The 21,995-nt window shown below is 41.8% G+C and overlaps 1 long non-coding RNA gene across 1 annotated transcript in view; it reads right to left on the reverse strand.

Annotated features, from left to right (window-relative positions):
* Positions 1-10,917: 10,917 nt before the first annotated feature.
* Positions 10,918-21,995, reverse strand: part of LOC123595706 — a 47,821-nt gene continuing 36,743 nt past the window's right edge. The window contains exon 2 of the long non-coding RNA XR_006711314.1: positions 10,918-11,050. This is a non-coding gene — a long non-coding RNA (uncharacterized LOC123595706). The remainder of the gene's footprint in view (positions 11,051-21,995) is intronic.

Genomic DNA, 21,995 nt, shown 5'->3' on the forward strand with positions numbered 1-21,995 from the left:
CCCCCCCCCCCCCCCGTGTTGTTTCATTTCCACGTGTTAGTGAAATAATCTGGTATTTGTCTTTCTCTGACAGGCTTATTTCACCCAGTATAACGTTCTCTCGCTCCATCCACCTCGTGGCAAATGACAAGATTTCCTGTTTTTTATGGCTAAATAATATTACATTCCATACACTACATCTCAGTTTATTCATCAGTTGATGGATGCTTGGGAAGTTTCCGTAATTTGGCTGTTTGTAGAAAATGCTGCTGTAAACATCATGGTGCATGTATCCCTTTGAAGAATTATTTTTGTATTCTTTGTGGAAATACTTCGTAGTGAAATTGTTGGATCGTAAGGTAGTTCTATTTCCATTTTTTTTTTTTTTTAACGAATCTCCGTGATGTTTTCCAGAGTGGCTCCACGTGTGTGCATTCCTACCCACAGTGCAAGAGGGTTTCTCTTTCCCCTTATCCTTGCAACACCTGCTGTTTCATCATTCATTGATTTTAGTCATTCTGACAGATGTCATGTGTTATCTCATTGTAGTTTTGAATTGTGTTTCCCTGAAGATGAGTAATGTTGAGCATCTTTACATGTGTCTCTTGGCTCTGTGTATATCTTCCTTGGGAAAATGTCCATTCAGGTCGTCTGCCCATTTTTGATTGGATTTTTCATTTCTTGGGTGCTGTATAACTTTATATATTTTGGACACTAACCCTTTATCAGATGTCGTTTACAAATATTATTCTTGTAGGTGTTTTAGTTTTGTTGACTATTTCCTTGGTGACAGAAGCTTTTTATTTTTATGAAGTCCCATTATTTTTGCTTGTGTTTCCCGTACCTCAGGAGATAGATCTACAAAGACGTTTGCAGACAAAGTCAAATAAGATACTGCCTGTGTTAGGTATCCTCTGGGATTTTTATGGTTTCAGGTTTCACACATAGGTATTTATCCGAGTTGGATTTATTTTTGTGTACATTGTAAGGAAGTGGTCCGTTGTTGTTTTTGTTTTGTTTTGCAGGTTGCTGTCTAGTTTTTACAAAACCATATGTTGAGGAGACTTTTTTAAAGTTTATGTATTTATTTTTGAGAGAGAGAGAGAGCATGCAATAGAGGGGCAGAGAGAAATGGAGAGAGAATCCCACGCATGCTCTGCACTGCCCTGAGATCATAAACTGAGCTGAATCCACAATCACATGCTTTGGAGCCACCCATGTGTCCCAAGACTATCTTTTTTTTTCCCATTGGATATACTTTCCTGCCGTGTTGAGAATTAATTGACCATATAAGTGTGAATTCATTTCTGGGTTTCCATTCTATTGATCTCTGCGTCTGTATTTTTTTGTTGTTGTTTGCCGGTACCATACTGTTATATTCAGTACAGCTTTGTAATATAACCTAAAGTCTGGAAGTGTGATGTCTGCAGCTTTAGTTTTCTTCTTCAAGTTTTTTTTGGTTGTTTGGGGTCTTTGTCGTTCCATACAAATTTTGGGATTATTTGTTCTAGTTCTTTGACACATGTTTTTTTTTAGTGTGATAGGTATTTCATTACATGTGCAGATTGTTTTGAGGAGTGTAGACATTTTAACAGTGTTTTGTTCTTCCCATCCATGAACATGAAATGTATTTCCTTTTCTTTGTGTCCTCTTCCATTTCTTTCATGAGTGTTTCACAGCCTTGAGAGTACAGGTCTTTCACCTCTTTGGTTAAGTATATTCCTGGTATCTTGTGGTATTTGTGAACCTGTCAATGGGATTGATCCCTTACTTTCTCTCTGTGTTAATTCATGATTTGTATATAGAAATGCAATACATTTTTGTACATTGATTTCTGAATATTGTGACTTGTCGAATTCATATATCAATTCTAGCAATTGTTAAGGGAGTCTTTCATGTTTCTTATAGAACACATCATGTCAGTTCCAAATAGCGAAAGTGCTACTTCTTCCTTGCCGATTTGGATTCCTCTTATTTCTTTTTGTTGTCTGAGTGCTGTGGTTAGGGTTTCCCGTACTATGTGGAATAACAGTGGTGCGAGGGGTCATCCCTGTTTTGTCGCTGACCTTGGAGGAAAAACTTTCAATTTTTCCCCATTGAGGATGAGATGAGCTGTGGGTTTTTCCTAGATGACCTTTATTATGTGCAGGTAGGTTGAGTCTCAATGTACTTTCCTGAGGGTTTTTATCATGAATGGATGTGACATTTTGTCAAATGGTTTTCCTGCATCTGTTGAAAGTATCATATTGTTCGTATCCTTTCTTCTACTACTGTGGTGCATCATGTTGATTGATCTGTGAATGTGGAACCACCCTTGCAGCCCAGGAATATGTCCCTCTTGATTATGGTATTCTAATAATGTATTGTTGACTTTAATTTGAAGGTATTTTAATGAGAATTTGTGCATACACACTCATCAGGCTATTGGTCTGCAGTTTTATTAAAAAATTTTTTTAACATTTTTTAAATGTTTATTTCTTTACTTAGAGTACATAAAAGTGAGGTAGGGGCAGAGAGACAGGGAGAGAGAGAATCCTGGCCATGTCCCACACTGTCATGGCAGGGTTCAATGTGGGACTGGAACCCACGCACCGCAAGATAATGTCCTAGTCCGAAATTAAGAGTTGGACAGTAAACACCCCGAGCCACACAGGCGCCCCGCCAGTTTTCGGTTTTAGTGGAGGCTTTATCTGGTTTTGGTATCAGGGTAATGATGGCCTCCTAAGATGAATTTGTACGTTTTACTTCTTTTTTATTTTTTGTAATAATTCGAGGAGAATACATATTACCTCTTCTTTAAATGGATGGTAGAATTCATGAGTGAAGCCATCTAGCCCTGAACTCTTGTGTTTGGGGGGAGATTTTCTTAATTACTGATTTGATTTCTTTCTGTTTTCAGATTTTATGTATCTTCCTGTTTCAGTTTTGGTAGTTTGTATGTTTCTAGGAATTTGTCCTTTTTTCTCAGAGTGTCCAATTTGTTGCATATAGTTTTTCATAGTATTATCTTCTAATTATATTTTTGTGGTGTTGACTCTTATTTCTCCTTTCTTATTTGTGATTTTATTTACTTGAGTCCTTTCTCTCTTCTTTGTGAAAAGTCTGCCTAGGAGGTTTTCAAAGTTGATTACTGCTTGCTAGGAACCAGCCCCTGGTTTCATTGATTTGGTCTAGTGTCTTTTTGGTTTCTATATTCCTTATTTCTGCCTTAATCTCTATTATTTCCTTCCTTCTGCCATTCTTCTTCTCATTCCTTTAATTGTAAGTTAGGATTGTTTGAGATTTTTCTTGCTCTTTAAGGTAGGCTTGTATTGCTATATACTTCCATTGTAGACTGCTTTTGCCACATTCCAAAGGTTTTTACCAGTGTATTTTCATTTTCATTTGTTTCAGTGTATTTTCTCAGTGATTTCCTGTTTGGCTCATTCATTTAGTAGCATGTTATTTAACCTCCTTTTATTTGTGGCCTTTTCCCTTCCCCCCTCCCCCCCCTGCTTTTTTGTGGTGGACTTCAAGTTTCCTCGCTTTGTGGTCAGAAAAGATGCTTGGTCTGATCTCTGTCTTTGGGTACCTCTTGAGGCCTGATGTGTGACCTAGAATGTGATCAATTCTGGAGAATGCCCCATGTGCGCTCGAAAAGAATGTGTACTCTGCCATTTTAGTATGGAGTGTTCTGAATATATCTGTTAAACCTGTCTGGTCCAGTGTGTCATTCAAAGCCATTGTTTCCTTGTTGATTTTCTGTTTACAGTTTCTGTCCATTGATGTGAGTGATGTGTTAAAGTCCTCTATTATCGATATATTATTATAAAAGAGTTCCTTTATGGTTGTTGTTAAATGTATTATATACTTGGTGATCGCATGTTGGGTGCATCAAAATTTACAATGATTGGATATTCTTGTTTGGCCGTCCCCTTTAGTATGAGATAGTGTCCGTCTGCATCCCTTATTATAGCTTTATTTATTTATTTATTTATTTATTTATTTATTTTTATTTAAGTCTTAGTTGACATACAGTGCATTCTCAGATTCGAGAGAGTAGAATTCGGTGATTCATCCCTTACATACAACACCCAGTGCTCATCACAACAAGTGCTCTCCTTAATACTCGTCCCACATCTAGCCCAGCGCTGACCCATCTCCCTCCATCAACCTTCAGTTTTTTCCTCTAACATTAAGAGACTCATGTAGTTTGTTACCACTCTTCTCTTTTCCTGCCCCCTTCCCATGTTTTCATCTGTTTTGTTTCTTACATTCCACATGAGTGAAATCATATATTTGTCTTTCTCTGATTGACATATTTCACTTAAAATAACACATTCTAGCTCCATCCACATTGTTGCCAATGGCAAGATTTCATTCTTCTTGAAGCTGAGTTATATTTCATTGTATATACATAAATATGTATATATGAACATAGATATGCGTATACATATGTATACACACACAACACAACACACACACACACACACACCACAACTTTATACCTTCATCAATTGATGGATACTTGGGCTTTTCCATAGTTTGGCTACTGTTAATGCTGCTATAAATACTGGGTGCATGCAATGTCACTATTAGGTATTTTTTACCCAAAGGGTACCAAAATAGAGCCTGGTTTTAAAGTTTATTTTTCCTGATATAAGTATTGCTACTGGTTTTCTTTTGACATTATTGGCATAATAAATGTTTCTTCATTCCCTCTCTTTAAATCTGCAGGTGACTTAAGTCCAAATAAGGCTTTGTAGGCAGCATCTAGATAGGTGTTGTTTTTGTTTGTTTGTTTTGTCCATTTTGACGCCCTATCCAATGTCTTTTTATTGGAGCATTTAGTCCATGAACATTCAGAGTGATTATTGATAGGTATATACTTAGTCCCATTCTACTAGTTGTTTTGCCATTGTTTCTTGATGTTTTCTCTGATCCTTTCTTGTCTGTAACACTTTTAGTCTTTCATTTCCACTCAAAGAGCCCGATTTAAATATTCCTTTCTTTTGACTGGTAGTACATTTCTTTACTTCTTTTTAATATTTCTTCTTTTTTAAATTTAAGCCCAAGTTAGTTACCTTATAGTCGAATACAGTTTCAGCAGTAGAATTTAGTGATCCGTCAAGTACAAAATATACCCAAATACTCATCCCAAGTGCTGCCCGTAATGCCTATCACCCATTTAGCCCATAGCCCTATTCAGTAACCCTCCTGAAACCCTGAGTTTCTTCTCTGTATTTAAGAGTCTCTTAGATCGTTTGAATCCCTCTCTGTATCTTATTTTTGCTTTCCTTTCACTACGTTCATCAGTTGTATTAAATTCCACAGAAGAGAGAAATCATATGATATGTGTCTTTCTCTGACATATTTTGCTTAGCATAATACAGTAAGGTTCCATTCACATTGTTGCAAAGAGCAAGATTTCATTGTTTTTGATCGCCGAGTAATAGTCCATTGTATGCATATACCACATCTTTATCCATTCATCTATCAATGGACATTTGGGCTCTTTGCATAATTTAGCTATTGTTGATAATGCTGCTATAAACATTGGAGTGCATGTGCCACTTCGAGTCAGTTAGTGTATCCTTTGGATAAATACCTAGTAGTGCAATTGCTGGGTCCTAGTGTAGTTCTATTTTTAGTTTTTTGACGAATCTCCATACTATTTCCCAGAGTGGCTACACCACTTTGCATCCCATCAGCATTTCAAAAACATTCCCTTTCCCTGCATCCTTGCCAACATCTGTCCTTTCCTGAGATGTTAATTTTAGCCATTCTGATAGGTGTGAGGGGATATCTCATTGTGGTTTCAATGTGTATTTCAGTGATGATGAGTGAGATTGAGCATCTTTTCATGTGTGACCATTCTGGATGTCATCTTTGTTGAAGTGTCTCTTCATGTCTTTTGCCCATTTCTTCACTGGATTATTTGTTTTTTGGGTGTTGGGTGTGATAATTTTTTATAGATTTTGGATACTAACCCTTTATCTGATATGTCACCTGCAAATATCTTCTCCCATTTCATTCAGTTGCCTGTTAGTTTTGCTGACAGTGTCCTCTGCTGTGCAGAAGCTTTTTATCTTGATGTCTCAATAGTTCATTTTGGTTTTTATTGCCCTTGCTTCAGAGACATGACAAACAAGAAGTTGCTGTGGCCAGGATCAAGGAGGTAGATTGCCTCTTTTCTCCTCTAGGATTTTGATGGTTCCTTTCTTACATTTAGATCTTTCATCCATTTTGAGGTGTGTGTGTGTGTGTGTGTGTGTGTGTGTGTGTGTGTGTGTGTGTGTGGTTTAAGAACACAGTCCAGGTTCATTCTTCTCACTGTCCCGTTTTCCCAGTACCATTTGCTGAAGAGACTTTTGTTTTTCCATTGGATATTCTTTCCTGCGTTATCAAAGATTACTCGGCCATATGTTTGAGGGCCCATTTCTGGGTTCCCTATTCTGTTCCATTGATGTCTGTGTCCGTTTTTGTGCCCGTACCATACTGTCTTGATGATTGTGGCTTTCTAATACACCATAAAGTCCAGAATTGTAATGTCGCCAGCTTTGTTTTCTTTTTCAACATGACTTTGGCTATTTGGGGTCTTTTCTGGCTCCCTACAAATTTTAGGGTTGTTTGTTCTAGCTCTGTGAATAATGCTGTTGTCATTTTGATAAGGATTGCATTGAATGTGTCGATTGCTTTGGATAGTATTGATATTTTAACAATATTTCTTCTTCTAATCCATGCGCATGGAATGTTTTTCCATTTCTTTGTATTTCTTCAGTTTCTTTTGTAGATGTTGTATGGTTTGTTCCTTTATTTTATTAATGTTTTTTTTGAGACAGAGCGACAGAGAGAAAGAGAGAGCGCATGAGCAGGGGAGGGGCAGAGAGACGGAGAGACACATACTCGGAAGCAGGCTCCAGGCTCTGAGCTTCCAGCACAGAGCCCATAGCGGGACTCCAACCCACAAGTGAGGGATCATGACCTGAGCTGAAGTCAGCGCTTGACTGACTGAGCAACCCAGGCTTCCCTCTGTTGTTTTAAGTGTACTGATCTTTTACCTCTTTGGTTAGGTTTAATCCCTGGGTATTTTATGTTTTTCAGTGCAGTTGTAAAGTATATCAATCCTAGATTTCTCTCTGCTGATTATTGGTGTATAGAAATACAATCAACTTCTGTATATTGATTTTATATCCTGAGACTTTCCTGAATTCCTGTATCAGTCCTAAGAGTTCTTCCATGGAGTCTTTGGATTTCCATGGAAAATATCATGTCTGCGAAGAGGGGAACTTTGACTCCTTCTTGCCAATTTGGACACCTTGTATTTCTTTTTGTTGTCTGATTGCTGAGGCTAGGACTTCCAACAGTATGTTGAATAACAGTGGTGAGAGTGGACATTCCAGTCGTGTTCCTGACCTTAGGGGGAAAGCTCTCAGTTTTTCCTCATTGAAGATGATACTAGCTGTAGGACTTTTGTATCTGGACATACTGATATTGAGGCAAGATCTTTCTATCCCTCCTTTCATGAGTGCTTTCTTTTCATCAAGAAAGGATGCTGCATTTTGTCAAATGCTTTTACTGCATCTATTGAGAGGATCATGTGGTTGTTATCCTTTTTTTATCAATGTGATGTATCACATCAGTTGATTTGCAGATATTGAATCGGTTGTGCATCCCAGGAATAAATCCAATTCATTGTGGTGAATAATTATTTGTATGTATTGTTGGATCCGGTTTGCTACTTTTTGTTGAGAATTTTTACATTCAGGTTCATCAGGGAAATTGGTCTGTAGTTTTCCTTTTTGGTGGGATCTTTGTCCAGTTTGGACTCAAGGCCGTGCTGGCCTCATAGAATGAGTTTGGAAGTGTTCCTTCCATTTCTCTGGCTATGACCTTATCTTGTTCTTTCATTTGGGATGCATTCCTCTTGTCTTGGAATTTTGGCTATTTGCTTCTCTGTGTTACAAAAGCTCATTATGTTACCTGCCTGTGAGATGAATGGCTTTATGAAGAGGAAGTCATCTAGTGTCCAGGGCCTGGCACATCAGGGAGTGTCTGTGGTGTGTGTTGCATGCACTGTTTTGTCTTCTTGCTGCACTATCCTTCAGGCCAGTTGTATGGGAAGTGTATGGTCCTTGGCCAGAATGTGCTGAGTTTTATCTAGGTCAGCTCCGATCTACTGGTTAAATGAGACTTGAAACGACTGCCACTCGAAGTGAAGCCCTGTGGAACTGTCTGGTCAAGAGAGGTGGTGTGGTCACGGGCTTCTGCTGGTCTCTGGGGAACCAGAAGGGGACACCTCCATTGGGACTGAGGCAAGCCTGATTGACCTAGAAGGCCAGTCTCACCAGAGCACAGGAATGTGGGGTTGGTGTAAGCAGCTTAGGCAGCCAGTGTGGGGATGGAACTGTTTCCAGCAGATGGCTCTGTGTTTATGCTGTGGGGAAGAGGAGGAAAATGGCGCCACCCAGCTCCTCTGTCCTAGCGCCTTTGTCCCCTTGTTGTGAACACTGCCTCTCAGGGATGCTCTCCATGATCAGTGTATAATCTCCCCACTGTGTGCACCAGGCAATGTACAGACCACTGTTTCCATGCCATCTGCCTGCAAGTAATTTGCTGCCTTCTCTCAAGGAGTAGGCCAGTGCTCCTAGGGCTGTATCCCAGCCAAGCCTGCTAAATTTTGAAAAGCCAAATTCTCGGGGTGTCTGGATGGCTTGGTTAAGTGTCCGAGTCTTGATCCTGGTTCAGATCATGACCTCGTTGTCGTGGGATTCTCTCTCTCCCTCTATTCCTGCCCCTCCCTTGCATGTGGTCTCTTTCTGTCTCTCTCAAAATAAATAAACTTAAAACAAATTTAGTGGCATGGAATATCTTATTTAGGCAAGATTTCCTCCCTGAGGGGAATGGCAGGGGTCTATCAGTTAAATTTCCAGCACCGACTAGGAAATTCTTTGCTGACTGGTTAAAGGTTACATTCCTACAGGAATGAAATTAGGTTTAGTGACATGGGGCCTTAGCATAAGTAACTCCATGATGGGCCTGTGATTTTTCTTAACATTCCAAACCCAAATGTTTACACATCCGTTTTTTTAAATTAAAATACAGCCCTACATAATATTTTAGCCATCTACTGCCGGCCCGATGATCATATCCTGTAAAACTGTGACCATCTCCTAATCATAGATGAAGATCAACTCTGTGGCTCTAAGATCTTTGTGAGTCTGGGATATTGCTGGCCTTCTGAAATCTTTGACCCAGGGACCCCCAGCCAGGTTGCTGAGCCATCACTTAGGCACAGAAGCACCCTTTCCAAGTCACCTCTTCCTAAAGCGTTGTCTTTCCCTCTGGTACTTCTGGGTCTTACCCTTTTGTAGATCACATGCTGTGATGGACATCCCCTCCTGAAAACCTGTCACAGTGGACCAGAGAAAACTGCTTGCCTGTGACTGCCACTTCATGGTCACATCTTTTCCTTCTGAAACCCCTTGAACTCCGTATCATTCTTCCAGTCTTTGAATATCTCTTTGATTTGGAAATATTTCATTCTCTTGTATTCCTGCTAAAAATATGCATGAAAATATTAAAGCAAGGATTCTTTACAATAAGTGAGCCAGTCACAATGATCCATCTGGCCGTGTGTACATGTTTTTTTTTTTTTTTTTGTTTTTGACAATGTTCAGGCATGATGTGAAGTACATCCTGTAAAATCTGAGTATCATTCATTATCTAGGATAACCACCTTTATGGAAAGCCTTTCAATGACATGCTTGTTCAAGATCAGAAAAAACACTTAATTTACATACCACGTAATACAGTGGTATATACATACATTATCTTAAAATATGTCAAGTATATGTTTCTATGAAGTGTATATCATGCATTCAGTTTTCTGTACCATGAATGATATTTAAATTACACAATAGTAAGAACAAGAATAGGTACATGGCCATCACTAGTAACTAATACTAGAACTAGTCATATATTATGTGTTGAAAACATAAAACCATGATTACTAATAATCTGTTCATTCGTGATGGGTTTCTTGTTACCAAAAAAATTGGGAAGACATTATTGAGTCTCCACATACATCAGACTGTTTTCTGACTATTGATGTCTTATGAGTTGTTACGTGATCACAATCAATATCCCGAAGAGATATGGTAGTATTAACTAAAGTTTATATTTGTATTCAGATTGGTTCGGTTTTAACCTCTTCTGTCCCAGACTCATCCCAGCTGGCACATTACAGTCATCCTGTCTCCTTAGGCTCCACTTGACCATGACGATGTTTAGATTTTTCCATATTTTTCATAATCTGCAAAGTTTTGAGGGTACATCTGTAGAATGTATTTTGTAGAATGATCCCTGGTTGGGATATGTCTACTTTTTGTTCAAATGCTTAGGCCAGAGTTACCGTGTTTTGGAGAAGATCCAGAGGCATAATGCCATCCATAATTATCACTTCACATGAAGGTTGTTTACTCTGAAGCCTGGGGTCTTTATGGTTCCGTACAAATTTTAGGACTGTTCTAGTTGTATGAAAAATGTTGTTGCTATTTTGATGGCCATTGCATTAATTGTGTCAGTTGCTTTGGGAAGTGTAGACATTTTCATGAAATTTGTACTTCTGATCCATGAGTATGGAATATCCTTCATTTCTTTCATCACTGTTTTACAGTTTTCAGAGTATAGGTCGCTCACCACTTTGGTTAGATTTATTCATAGATACCTTATTATTTGGTGTACAACTCTAAATGGGACTGTTTTCTTCATTTCTCTTTCTACTGCTTCATTGTTGTTTAGAAATGCAACAGATTTCTGTACAACGATTTTGTATCCTGTGACATTGCTGAATTCATTTATCAGTTCTAGCAGTTATTGCACCGTGAGATCATGACCTGAGCCGAAGTCGGATGTTCAACCGACTAAGCCACACAGGCGCCCCCATCTTAACTTTTAGTAGGCACTTTTCTTTGTTTATAGAATTCTTCCAGGTTATGTGCTTTCTCCTTCAGCTGTTTGACTTTTGCTTCCTTTGTGGCTTTCACAGACCTCAATGCATTACACTTGTCTTTCAGGGCCTTTTTATTTTCTGGAAAAAGAAAAAGTGTTTTCTTGATAAATGTGCACATGACCTGAGTCTTGATTTTGGTGAGACAGAAAAAGGGCTAGAACCATGAAGGCATGAAAGTATTCTTTCCCTTACCAATGCCAAGTCATTGCCATCATATGGGGATTTCTCCCCAACAGAAAATATAACTTGTAGTTGACAGTTACTGGACCTCAAGGGTCTTAGCTCTACATCCTCGAATTCAACATTTGCATCTTGTGGTTAAGGCAGATATGAGGAAAGACTTTCACGGAAAACTGATCACACAACAATTTGTACCTCACACAGCAAGATCGTGCATTGCAATGGACAAAGACCTTGAGGCATGAATATAACTAGAAGACAAAGATGGTGGAAAATAGTTCATGTCTAACAACTCATAAATGGCTTTCTTAGTGGTATACTAATGTATGTGTGCATGTTTATCCCCCCATTCACATTGAAAACTCACTATTCAGCCTTCAGAGAGAGACTATGGAGCACCTGGGTGGCTCAGTCATTTGAGCCTCAGACTCTTGATTTTGGGTCAGGTCATGATTGTAGGATCATGTGATCCATACCTGTGTTGGGCTCCACACTGAGTGTGAATCCTGCTTAAGATTCTCTCTCTTTTCCTCTGCCCCTCTCCCCTGCTTGCATGCCCCCCTCACTAAAATTAAAAAAAAAAATCATAAAGAATAATTTAAACATATTTTTTAAAAGGGAAAGGATTATACACTTTGGCTATCACCCTTTCTCTCTCAACTATATTTGGGTATTTTCTACATATCTTGGAGAGCATAGTTGAATGATGTGAAAATAAAAGATAACTCGTAGTCCCTGAAATAACAAAACTCATTTTGGCGGTCCCAGTAAAATTCCAACTGATTGGTCAGAAAGAGGTTTGGCTCCAGAGGCCCACTCTCTACTGTGGTAAAGGGCAAGCAAATATGCTGTGCTCACTTCACCCAATGAACAAAAAGCCTCCAAAGCCAACTTACGGTAAAACTCAGCAGCCAACCCTTACCACTTCCTGATTCTTCACATTTCTTTCTATGAGTTTGCAAGGTAGCAAGTGCACTTTGAAGGGTATCATTTAAAATTTCATTAAAGTGGGTGCCTGGGGGCTTAGTCAGTTGAGCATCCAACTTCAGCTCAGGTCGTCAATTCGTGGTTTGAGCCCTGTGTCAGACTCTCTGCTGACAGCTCAGAGCCTGAGGCCTGCGTCGGATTCTGTGTCTCCCTCTCTCTCTGCCCCTCCTCCACTCACGCTCTGTCTAAAATAAATAAACATAAATAATTTTATGTTTCCTTGTACTCAACAAGTACAAAAAGATAGAGATCATACCATGCATATTTTCAGACCCCAATGCTATGAAACTCAAAATCAACCACAAGAAAAAATTGGGAAAGATAACCAATACTTGAAGACTAAAGAACATCCCACTAGGGGCGCCTGGGTGGCGCAGTCGGTTAAGCGTCCGACTTCAGCCAGGTCACGATCTCGCCGTCCGTGAGTTTGAGCCCCGCGTCGGGCTCTGGGCTGATGGCTCAGAGCCTGGAGCCTGCTTCCGATTCTGTGTCTCCCTCTCTCTCTGCCCCTCCCCCGTTCATGCTCTGTCTCTCTCTGTCCCAAAAATAAACGTTGAAAAAAAAAATTAAAAAAAAAAAAAAAAAGAACATCCCACTAAAAATTGAATGGTGGAATGCAAGCTGGTGCAGCCACTCTGGAAAACAGTATGGAGGCTCCTCAAAAAGCTAAAAAGAGAACTACCCTATGACACAGCAATTGCAATACTAGGTATTTATCCGAGGGATACAGGTGTGCTGTTTAGAAGGGACACATGCACCCCCATGATTATAGCATCACTATCAACAATAGCCAGTTGGAATCTCATTGGTCAGAAAGAGGTTTGGCTCCCAGAGACCCCCTCTCTACTGTGGTAAAGGGCAAGCAAATATGCTGTGCTCACTTCACCCAATGAACAAAAAGCCTCCAAAGCCAAATTACAGTAAAACTCAATATGAAAGAAGCCCAAATGTCCACTGATGGATGAATGGATAAAGAAGATGTGTGTGTGTGTGTGTGTGTGTGTGTGTATAATGGAGTATTACTCAGCAATCAAAAAGAATGAAATCTTGCCATTTGCAACTACATGGATTGAACTGGAGGGTATTATGCTAAGTGAAATTAGTAGTCAGAGAAAGACAAAAATCATATGACTTCACTCATAGGAGGACTTTAAGAGACAAAACAGATGAACATAATGGAAGGGAAACAAAAATAATATAAAAACAGGGAGGGGTACAAAACAGAAGTGTACACATAAATATGGAGAACAAACAGAGCGTTACTGGAGAGTTTGTGGGGGGGGGGGTGATGGGCTAAATGCGTAAGGGGCACTAAGGAATCTACTCAAGAAATAACTATTGCACTGTATGGTAACTAATTTGGATGTAAATTGTAAATAATAAAAACTGAAATTAAAAAAAATTAGTGGGTGAAAGAAGAAGTTAAAGAGAAAATTAAAAAGTACATGGAAGCCAGTGAAACTGATAACACCACAGCCCAAAACCTCTGGGATGCAGCAAACGTAGTCATAAGAGAAAGCTTATAGCAATCCAGGCCTTCCTAGAGAGGGAAGAAAGGTCTCAGATACAAACCTAACCTTATACATTAAATAGATGGAAAAAAGATCAACAAATAAAAACCAAATCCAGCAGAAGACAAGCAATAATAAAGATTACAGCAAAAATCAATGCTATCGAAGCTGAAAACAAAAATAAAAACAAACAATAACCCCCCCCCCCCAAACACACAAACAGTAGAAGAGATCAATGTAACCAGAAGCTGGTTCTTTGAAATAATTAATAAAATTGATAAACCACCAGCCAGTTGGATCCAAAAGAAAAAGGGAAGGACCCAAATAAAATCAAGAATGAAAGAGGAGAGATCACAACCAACACAGCAGAAATACAAACAATAATAAGAGAATATTATCAGCAATTATATACCAGTAAAATGGGCAATGTGGAAGAAATGGAGAAATTCCTAGAAATATATAAACTATGAAAACTGAAAGAGGAAGAAAGAAAATTTGAACAGACCCATAACCAGTAAAGAATTAGTAATCAAAAATCTCCCAGAAAAACAGGAGCCCAGGGCCAGATGTCTCTCCAGGGGAATTCTATCAAACATTTAAGGAAGAATTAATACCTAGTCTCTTGAAGCTGTCCCAAAAACAGAAATGGAAGGAAAACTTTCCAAACTCTTCCTATGAATCAGCATTACCTGGATTCCAAAACCAGACAAAGACCCCACTAAAAAGGAGAGTACAGACCAATTTTCATGATGAACATGGACGCAAAAATCTTCCATAAGATATTAGCCAACCAGATCCAACAATACATTTAAACTTTATTCACCACGACCAAGTGGGATTTATATGCCTGGAATGCAAGGCTGGATCCATATCAACAAAACAATCAATGTGATTCATCACATCAATAAAAGAAGGGACAAGAACCACATGATGCACTCAGTAGATGCAGAGAAAGCATTTGACAAAATACAGCATCCTTTCTTGATAAAAGGATTCCACCAAAAAACTGCTAGAAATGATCCATGAATTCAGCAAAGTGGCAGGATATAAAATCAACGCACAGAAATTAGTTGCATTCTTGTACACAATGAAGCAACAGAAAGAGAAATCACAGAATCAATCCCGTCGACAATTGCACCAAAACCCATAAAATACCTAGGAATATATCTAACCAAAGAGGTGAAAAATCTATACTGAAATCTATAGAAAGATTATGAAAAAATTGAAGATGACAAACACACAAAAACGAAAAACATTCCATGCTCCTGGATAGCAAGAACAAATATTGTTAAAATGTCCATAGTACCAAGCAATCTACATATTTGTTAAAATGTCCATAGTACCAAGCAATCTACATATTCAATGCAATACCTCTCAAAATAACACCAGCAATCTTCACAGAGCTACAACAAACAATCCTCCAATTTGTATGGAACCAGAGAAGACCCTCAATAGCCAAAGCAATCTTGAAAAGAAAACCAAAGTAGGAGGTATCACAATCCTGGACTTCAAGCTGTATTACAAAGCTGTAATCATCAAGACAGTATGGTACTGGCACAAGAACAGACATTCAGATCAGTGGAACAGAATAGGAACACAGAATTGGACCCACAGATGTATAGCCAACTAATCTTTGAAAAAAAGAAAGAATATCAATGGAATAAAGACAGTCTCCTCAGCAAGTGTGCTGGGAAAACTGTGATATGCAGAAGAATGAGCCTGGACCACTTTCTCACACAAAAAGACACTCAAAACGGATGAAAGACCTAAATGTAAGATAGGAAGGCATCAAAATCCTCAAGGAGAAAGCAGGCAAAGCCTCTTAATGTTGGCTTCCACAACTTCTTACACAACACGTCTCCAGAGGCAAGGGAAACAAAAGCAAAAATGAACAATTAGGACCTCATCAAAATAAAAAGGCTTCTGCACAGAGAAGGAAACCATCAACAAAACTAAAAGGCAACCAACAGAATGGGAGAAGATATTTGCAAACGACATATGAGATAAAGGATTAGTATTCAATATCTGTAAAGAACATACCAAACTCAACACCCCCAAAAAAGGTTATCCAGTGAAGAAATGGGCAAAGACATAAGCAAACATTCCTCCAAGGAAGACATCCAGATGGCCAACCGACACATGAAAAAATGCTCAACATCACTTATCATCAGGGAAATACAAACTAAACCACAATGAAACACCCCCTCACCCCTGTGAGAATGGCTAACATTAACAACTCAGGCAACAACAGATGTTGGCAAGGAAATGGAGAAAGAGGAACTCTTGAACTGCTGGTGGGAATGCAAACTGGTGCAGCCACTCTGGAAAACAGTATGTAGGTTCCTCAAAAAATGAAAAAGAGGACTATCCTACAACCCAGAAGTTGCACTACTAGATATTTATCCACGGGATACAGATATGCTATTTCAAAGGGACACGTGAACCCCAAAGTTTATAGCAGTACTATCAACAATAGGTAAAGTATGGAAAAAGCCCTAATCTCCATCAATGGATGAATGGATAAAGATGTGGTGTGTGTGTATATATATATACATACACATATATACACACACACACACACACATATATATACATACACACACAAATATACATATATATACATACACATATATAGTATAAATATGTATATGTATATATGTATATGTGTGTATAAATATATATATATACTTAGCCATCAAAAAGAATAAAATTTGTCCTTTGAAACTACGTGGATGGAGAGCCTCCTGGGACCTAACATTAAACGTCACCATAACCCTAACCATAAGCCTCATCCTACACCTAACCCTATCTAGCACACTAACACTAAACCAGATCCACAGCCCCGCATGTGCCCTCACTTCAGCCCTACATGGAATTCACAACACTGGTGTCACTTTGGCCTGGGCGACTTCCCTATACCAAACCCTGACCCTAGCTGAGTGTCTATCCCATGGGGACCCAATTCCAAAGTCTCACAACAGCATGCACACGGGTTCAAGAATCGGTGAATACTCGGCATGGAACGTGGAACATCACCATGTCATTTGCAAAGTGTGTTTGCAGCTGAACGACAGGATTCCTGAGGCCTATTCCAAGGGTGGCCCATGTATCTCTCTGGCCTTGGATCCTAAGAACTGATACTGACCGGCACCCTCCCTATGTACTCCACTCAGCCCTTCAGGGAGGCAACTGCACTATTGTGGGTTCAGTGCCTGGAACCTCCCGGGACCTAACACTAACCTTAACCCTAACCATAACAGTCAACCACACATAACCCTATCTCTAACTGAACCCTATACTTGAACCCCACCCTTGTAAGGGCCCTCACTCAGCCCTTGAGGGAGATCATGAGACTGAAGTCGCTTCGGCCCTGTCGGTGTTGCTTGACTGAACCCTAAGCTTGGCTAAGGCTCTCTCCCTATGGGGACCCAATTCCAAAATCTAACAACAGCACCCACATGGGTTTGAAAGTCGGTGCAACAATACTCAGCATGGAATGTGGAACATCACCATGTCATTTCCAAAGTGCGACTGCAGCTGCACGAGAGGATTCCTGAGGCCTACCGGAAGAGTAACCCATACATTTGTCTGGCCTTGGAACCCAAAGACTAATCCTGACCAGCACCCTCCTTTGTGTCCTCCACTCAGCCCTTCGGGGAGACAATATCTCTACTGTGGGTTCAGTGCCTGGAGCCTCCTGGGACCTGACACTAACCCAAACTGTAACCCAACTGTAAACCTCAACCTACACCTAACCCTATCTCTAATCTGAACACTACACTTGACCCGCACCCTCGCATGGGCACTCAATTCATCCCTCCAGCAAGATCATGAGACTAGAGTCTCTGGCCATGGTGACATCCCTGGAGCAAACCCTAACCCTAGCTAAGGCTCTCACCCCATGGGGACCCAATACCAAAGTCTGTCAACACCACACGCCTGGGCTCCAGAAGCAGTGCAGGAAAACTCGGCATAGAACCTGGAACATCACCATGTCTTTTCCAAAGCGTGACTGCAGCTGCACGAGAGGATTCCTGAGGCCTACCCAAAGGGTGGCCCATACATCTGGTTGGCCTTGGAACCCAAATACTAAGACTGACGGGCACCCTCCCGTGTGTACTACACTCAGCTCTTAAGGTTAACACCTGCTCTGGGGTCAGTGCTTGAAGTCTCGTGGGACTTAACCCTAACAGTAACTCTAACCGTAAAATCACCCTACACCGAACCCTATCTATCTCATTAAGTCTACACCAGACCCACAGCTGCGCATGTGCTCTCACTTCAGCCCTCCATGGAATTCACAAGACTGGTGCCACTAAGGCCCTGGTGACATCCGTGATCCAAAACTAACCGTATCTAAGTCTCTCTCCCCATGGGGAACCAAACCCAAAGTTTGACAACAGCATGCACAAGAGTTCGAAAATAGGTGCAGAATTACTTGGCATGGGAACCCAATTCCAAATTTGACAAGAGCAGGCACACTGGTTCGAGAATCGGTGCAGAAATACCCGGCATGGAACGTGGAACATCACCATGTCATTTCCAAAGTGCAAGTGCAGTTGCACGAGAGGATTCCTGAGGCCTATGGGAAGGGTGGCCCATACACGTGTCTGGCTTTGGACCCAAAGACTATTCCTGACCGGTACCCTACCTTGTATACTCCAGTCAGCCCTTCAGGGAGACATCTGCTTTGCTGTGGGGTCAATGCCTGGAGCCTCCTGGATGTAAACCTAACCCTAACCTTAATCCTAAACATAAAGCTCACCCTACATCTAACCCTATCAATTTCACTAAGCTACACCAGACCCACAGCCGCGCACGTGCCCTCACTTCAGCCCTCCAAAGAATTCACAACACTGATGTCGCTTTGGCCCTGGGGACATCCCTGGACTGAAAACAAACCCTATCTGGGGCTCTGTCCCCATGGGGACCCAATTCCAAAGTCTGACAAGAGCACGCACATGGTTTTGAAAATTGGTGCAGAAATACTCAGCATGGAACGTGGAAATTCACCATGTCACTTGCAAAGTGCGACTGCAACTTCAAAAGAGGATTCCAGAGGCTGACCTGAAGTGTGGCCCATATATCTGTCTGGCCTAGGAAGACAAAGACTAATCCTGACCGGCAACCTACCTAATGTAGTCCATTCAGCCCTATGGGGAGACAACTGCTCTGCTGTGGGTTCAGTGCTTGGAGTCTCCTGGGACCTAACCCAAACCCTAAACATAACCCTAACCATAACCCTCACCCTACACCTAACCCTAACCAGAACGCTAACTCTACACGAGATCCGCAGCTGCCCATGTGCTCTCACTTCAGCCCACCAAGGAATTCACAACACTGGTGTCGCTTCATCCCTGGCGACTTCCCTAGACCAAAGCCTAACCGTAGCTAAGACTCTCTCCCCATGGGGACCCATTTCCAAAGTCTGAAAACAGCACACACACGAGTTCGAGAATCGGTGCAGAAATACTTGGCATGGAACGTGGAACATCACCATTTCATTTCCAAAGCGCGACTGCAGCTGCAAGAGACGAATCCTGAGGCCCACCTGAAGGGTGGCCCATACATTTGTCTAGCCTTGGAACCCAAAGACTAATTCTGACTGGCACCCTCCCTTGTAAACTTCACTCAGCCCTTTGGGGAGACAACTGCTCTGGTTTGAGTTCAGAACCTGGGCCCTCCTGGGACCTAACCTTAAGCCCAATCGTAACCCTAACCATAACTCTCACCCTACACTGAAACCTATGTAGCCCACTTGCTCTACACCAGACCCACAACTGCACATGTTCCCTCACTTCAGCCCTCCATTTAATTCACAACACTGGTGTCACTTCAGCCCTGGCGACTTCCCTGGAATGAACCCTAACCCTAGCTAAGGCGTTCTCCCCATAGGGACCCAATTCCAATGTCAGACAACAGCACACACACACAGGTTAGATAATCAATGCAGAAATACTTGGCATGGAATGTTGAACATCACCATGTCATTTGCAAAGCGTGACTGCAGCTGCACGAGAGGACTGCTGAGCCCTACCCTAAGGGTGGTCCATACATTTGTCTGGCCCATACATGTGTCTGGCCTTGGAACCCAAAGACTTACCCTGACTGACACCCTCCCTTGGGGACACCACCTCAGCCCTTCGTGGGGACAACAGCACTGTTGTGGTTTCAGTGCCTAGACCCCCCTGGGACCTAAACCTAACTGTAACTGTAAACCTAACTATAACCCTCACCCTACACCTAACCCTATCTAGCACACTAACTCTAAACAAGATCTACAGCCACCCATGGGCCCTCACTTCAGTCCTCCATGGAATTCAAAACACTGGTTTTGCTTCAGCCTTGGCGAATGCCCTGTACCGAAACCTGACCCTAGCTAAGTGCCTATCCCCATGGAGACCCAATTCCAAAATCTAACAACAGCACACAAACGGGCTTGAGAATCGGAGCAAAAATACTCGGCAAGGAACATGGAATATCGCCATGTCATTTGCAAAGTGCGATTGCACCTGCACAACGGGATTCCTGAGGCCATTTCCAAGGATGGCCCATACATCTCTCTGGCCTTGGATCCTATGAACTGATACTGACCGGTACCCTCCGTTGTGTACTCCACTCAGCCATTCAGGGAGAGAACTGCTCTGTGTGTGTTCAGTGCCTGGAGCTTCCTGGGACCCAAACCTGACCCTAATGGTACCCTAAGCATAACCCTCAACCTACACCTAGCCTTATCTCTAAACCTAACCCTACACTTGACACGCACCCTCGCATGGGTCTTCAATTCAGGCCTCAAGTAAGATCACGAAATGAGTCGCTTCGGACCTGGTGACTTCCCTGGACTGAACCCTAACCCTATCTAAGGCTCTCTCCCCATGTGGAACGAATTCCAAAGTCGGACAACAGCATGCGCACGGGTTTGAGAATTGGTGGAGAAATACTGAGCATGGAACGTGGAAATCGCCATGGCATTTGCAAAGCGCGACTGCAGCTGCACGAGATGAATACTGAGGCCTAAATGAATGGTGGCCCAACTTTCATCTAGCCATGGAACCCAAAGACTAACCCTGACCAGCACCCTTCCTTGTGTACTCCACTAAGCCCTTAGGGGAGACAACAACTCTGCTGTGAGGTCAGTGCCTGGAACCTGCTGGGACCTAAACATAAACCTAACCCTAAACATAAACCTAACCATAAACCTCACGCTACATCTAAACCTATCTCCAACCCTAACCCTATACTTTACCCGCACCCTCTTATGGGCACTCAATTCAGGCCTCGAGGAAGATCACAAAACTGGAGTCACTTCGTCCCTGGTGACCTTCGTGGACCGAACCCTAACCCTAGCTAAGGCTCTCTCCCCCTGGGGACCAATTCCAAAGTCTGACAACAGCACGCACACGGGTTTGAGAATCGGCGCATACTTGGAATGGAAGGTGGAACATCATGTCATTTGAAAAGCATGACTGCAGCTACATGAGAGGATTCCTGAGTCCTACAAGAAGGGTGGCCCATCCATCGTTCTGGCCTTGGAACCCAAAGACTATTCCTGACCGGGACCCTCCCTTGCAAACTCCACTCACCTCTTTGGGTAGACAACTGCTCTGGTGTTGTTCAGAGCTTGGAGACTCCTGGGACCTAACCCTAACTGTAGCCGTAATGCTAACCATAACACTTACCATACATCTAACCCTAACTAGAACACTAACTCTATACTAGACCCGCAGCCGCCCATGTACCCTCACTTCAGCCCTGCATGGAATTCAAAACACTGGTGTTGCTTCATCCCTGGCGACTTCCCTGGACCGAAGCCTAACCGTAGCTAAGGCTCTCTCCCCATGGGGACCCAATTCCAAAGTCTGACAACAGCACACACACGAGTTCGAGAATCGGTGCAGAAATACTCGGCATGAAATGTGGAACATCACCATTGCATTTGCAAAGAGCGACTGAAACTGCACGAGACGAATCCTGAGGCCTACCTGAAGGGTGGCCCATACATTTGTCTAGCCTTGGAACCCAAAGACTAACCGTGACCGGCACCCTCCCTTGTGTACTCCACTAAGCCCTTTGGGGAGACAACAAGTCTGCTGTGAGGTCAGTGCCTGGAACCTGCTGGGACCTAACCCTAACCCTAAACTTAAATGTAACCATAAACCTCACACTACACCTAAACCTGTCTCTAACCCTAACCCTATACTTGTCCCGCATCCTCTCATGGGCCCTCAATTTAGAACTCGAGGAAGATCACGAAACTGGGGTCTCGTCAGCCCTGGGACTTCCCTGGACCAAACCCTAACCTTATCTAAGTGTCTATCCCCATGGGGACCCCATTCCAAAGTCTG

Source organism: Leopardus geoffroyi (genome assembly GCF_018350155.1).
Source record: "Leopardus geoffroyi isolate Oge1 chromosome E3 unlocalized genomic scaffold, O.geoffroyi_Oge1_pat1.0 chrE3_random_Un_scaffold_51, whole genome shotgun sequence".
In the NCBI taxonomy this organism is placed as follows: domain Eukaryota; kingdom Metazoa; phylum Chordata; class Mammalia; order Carnivora; family Felidae; genus Leopardus; species Leopardus geoffroyi.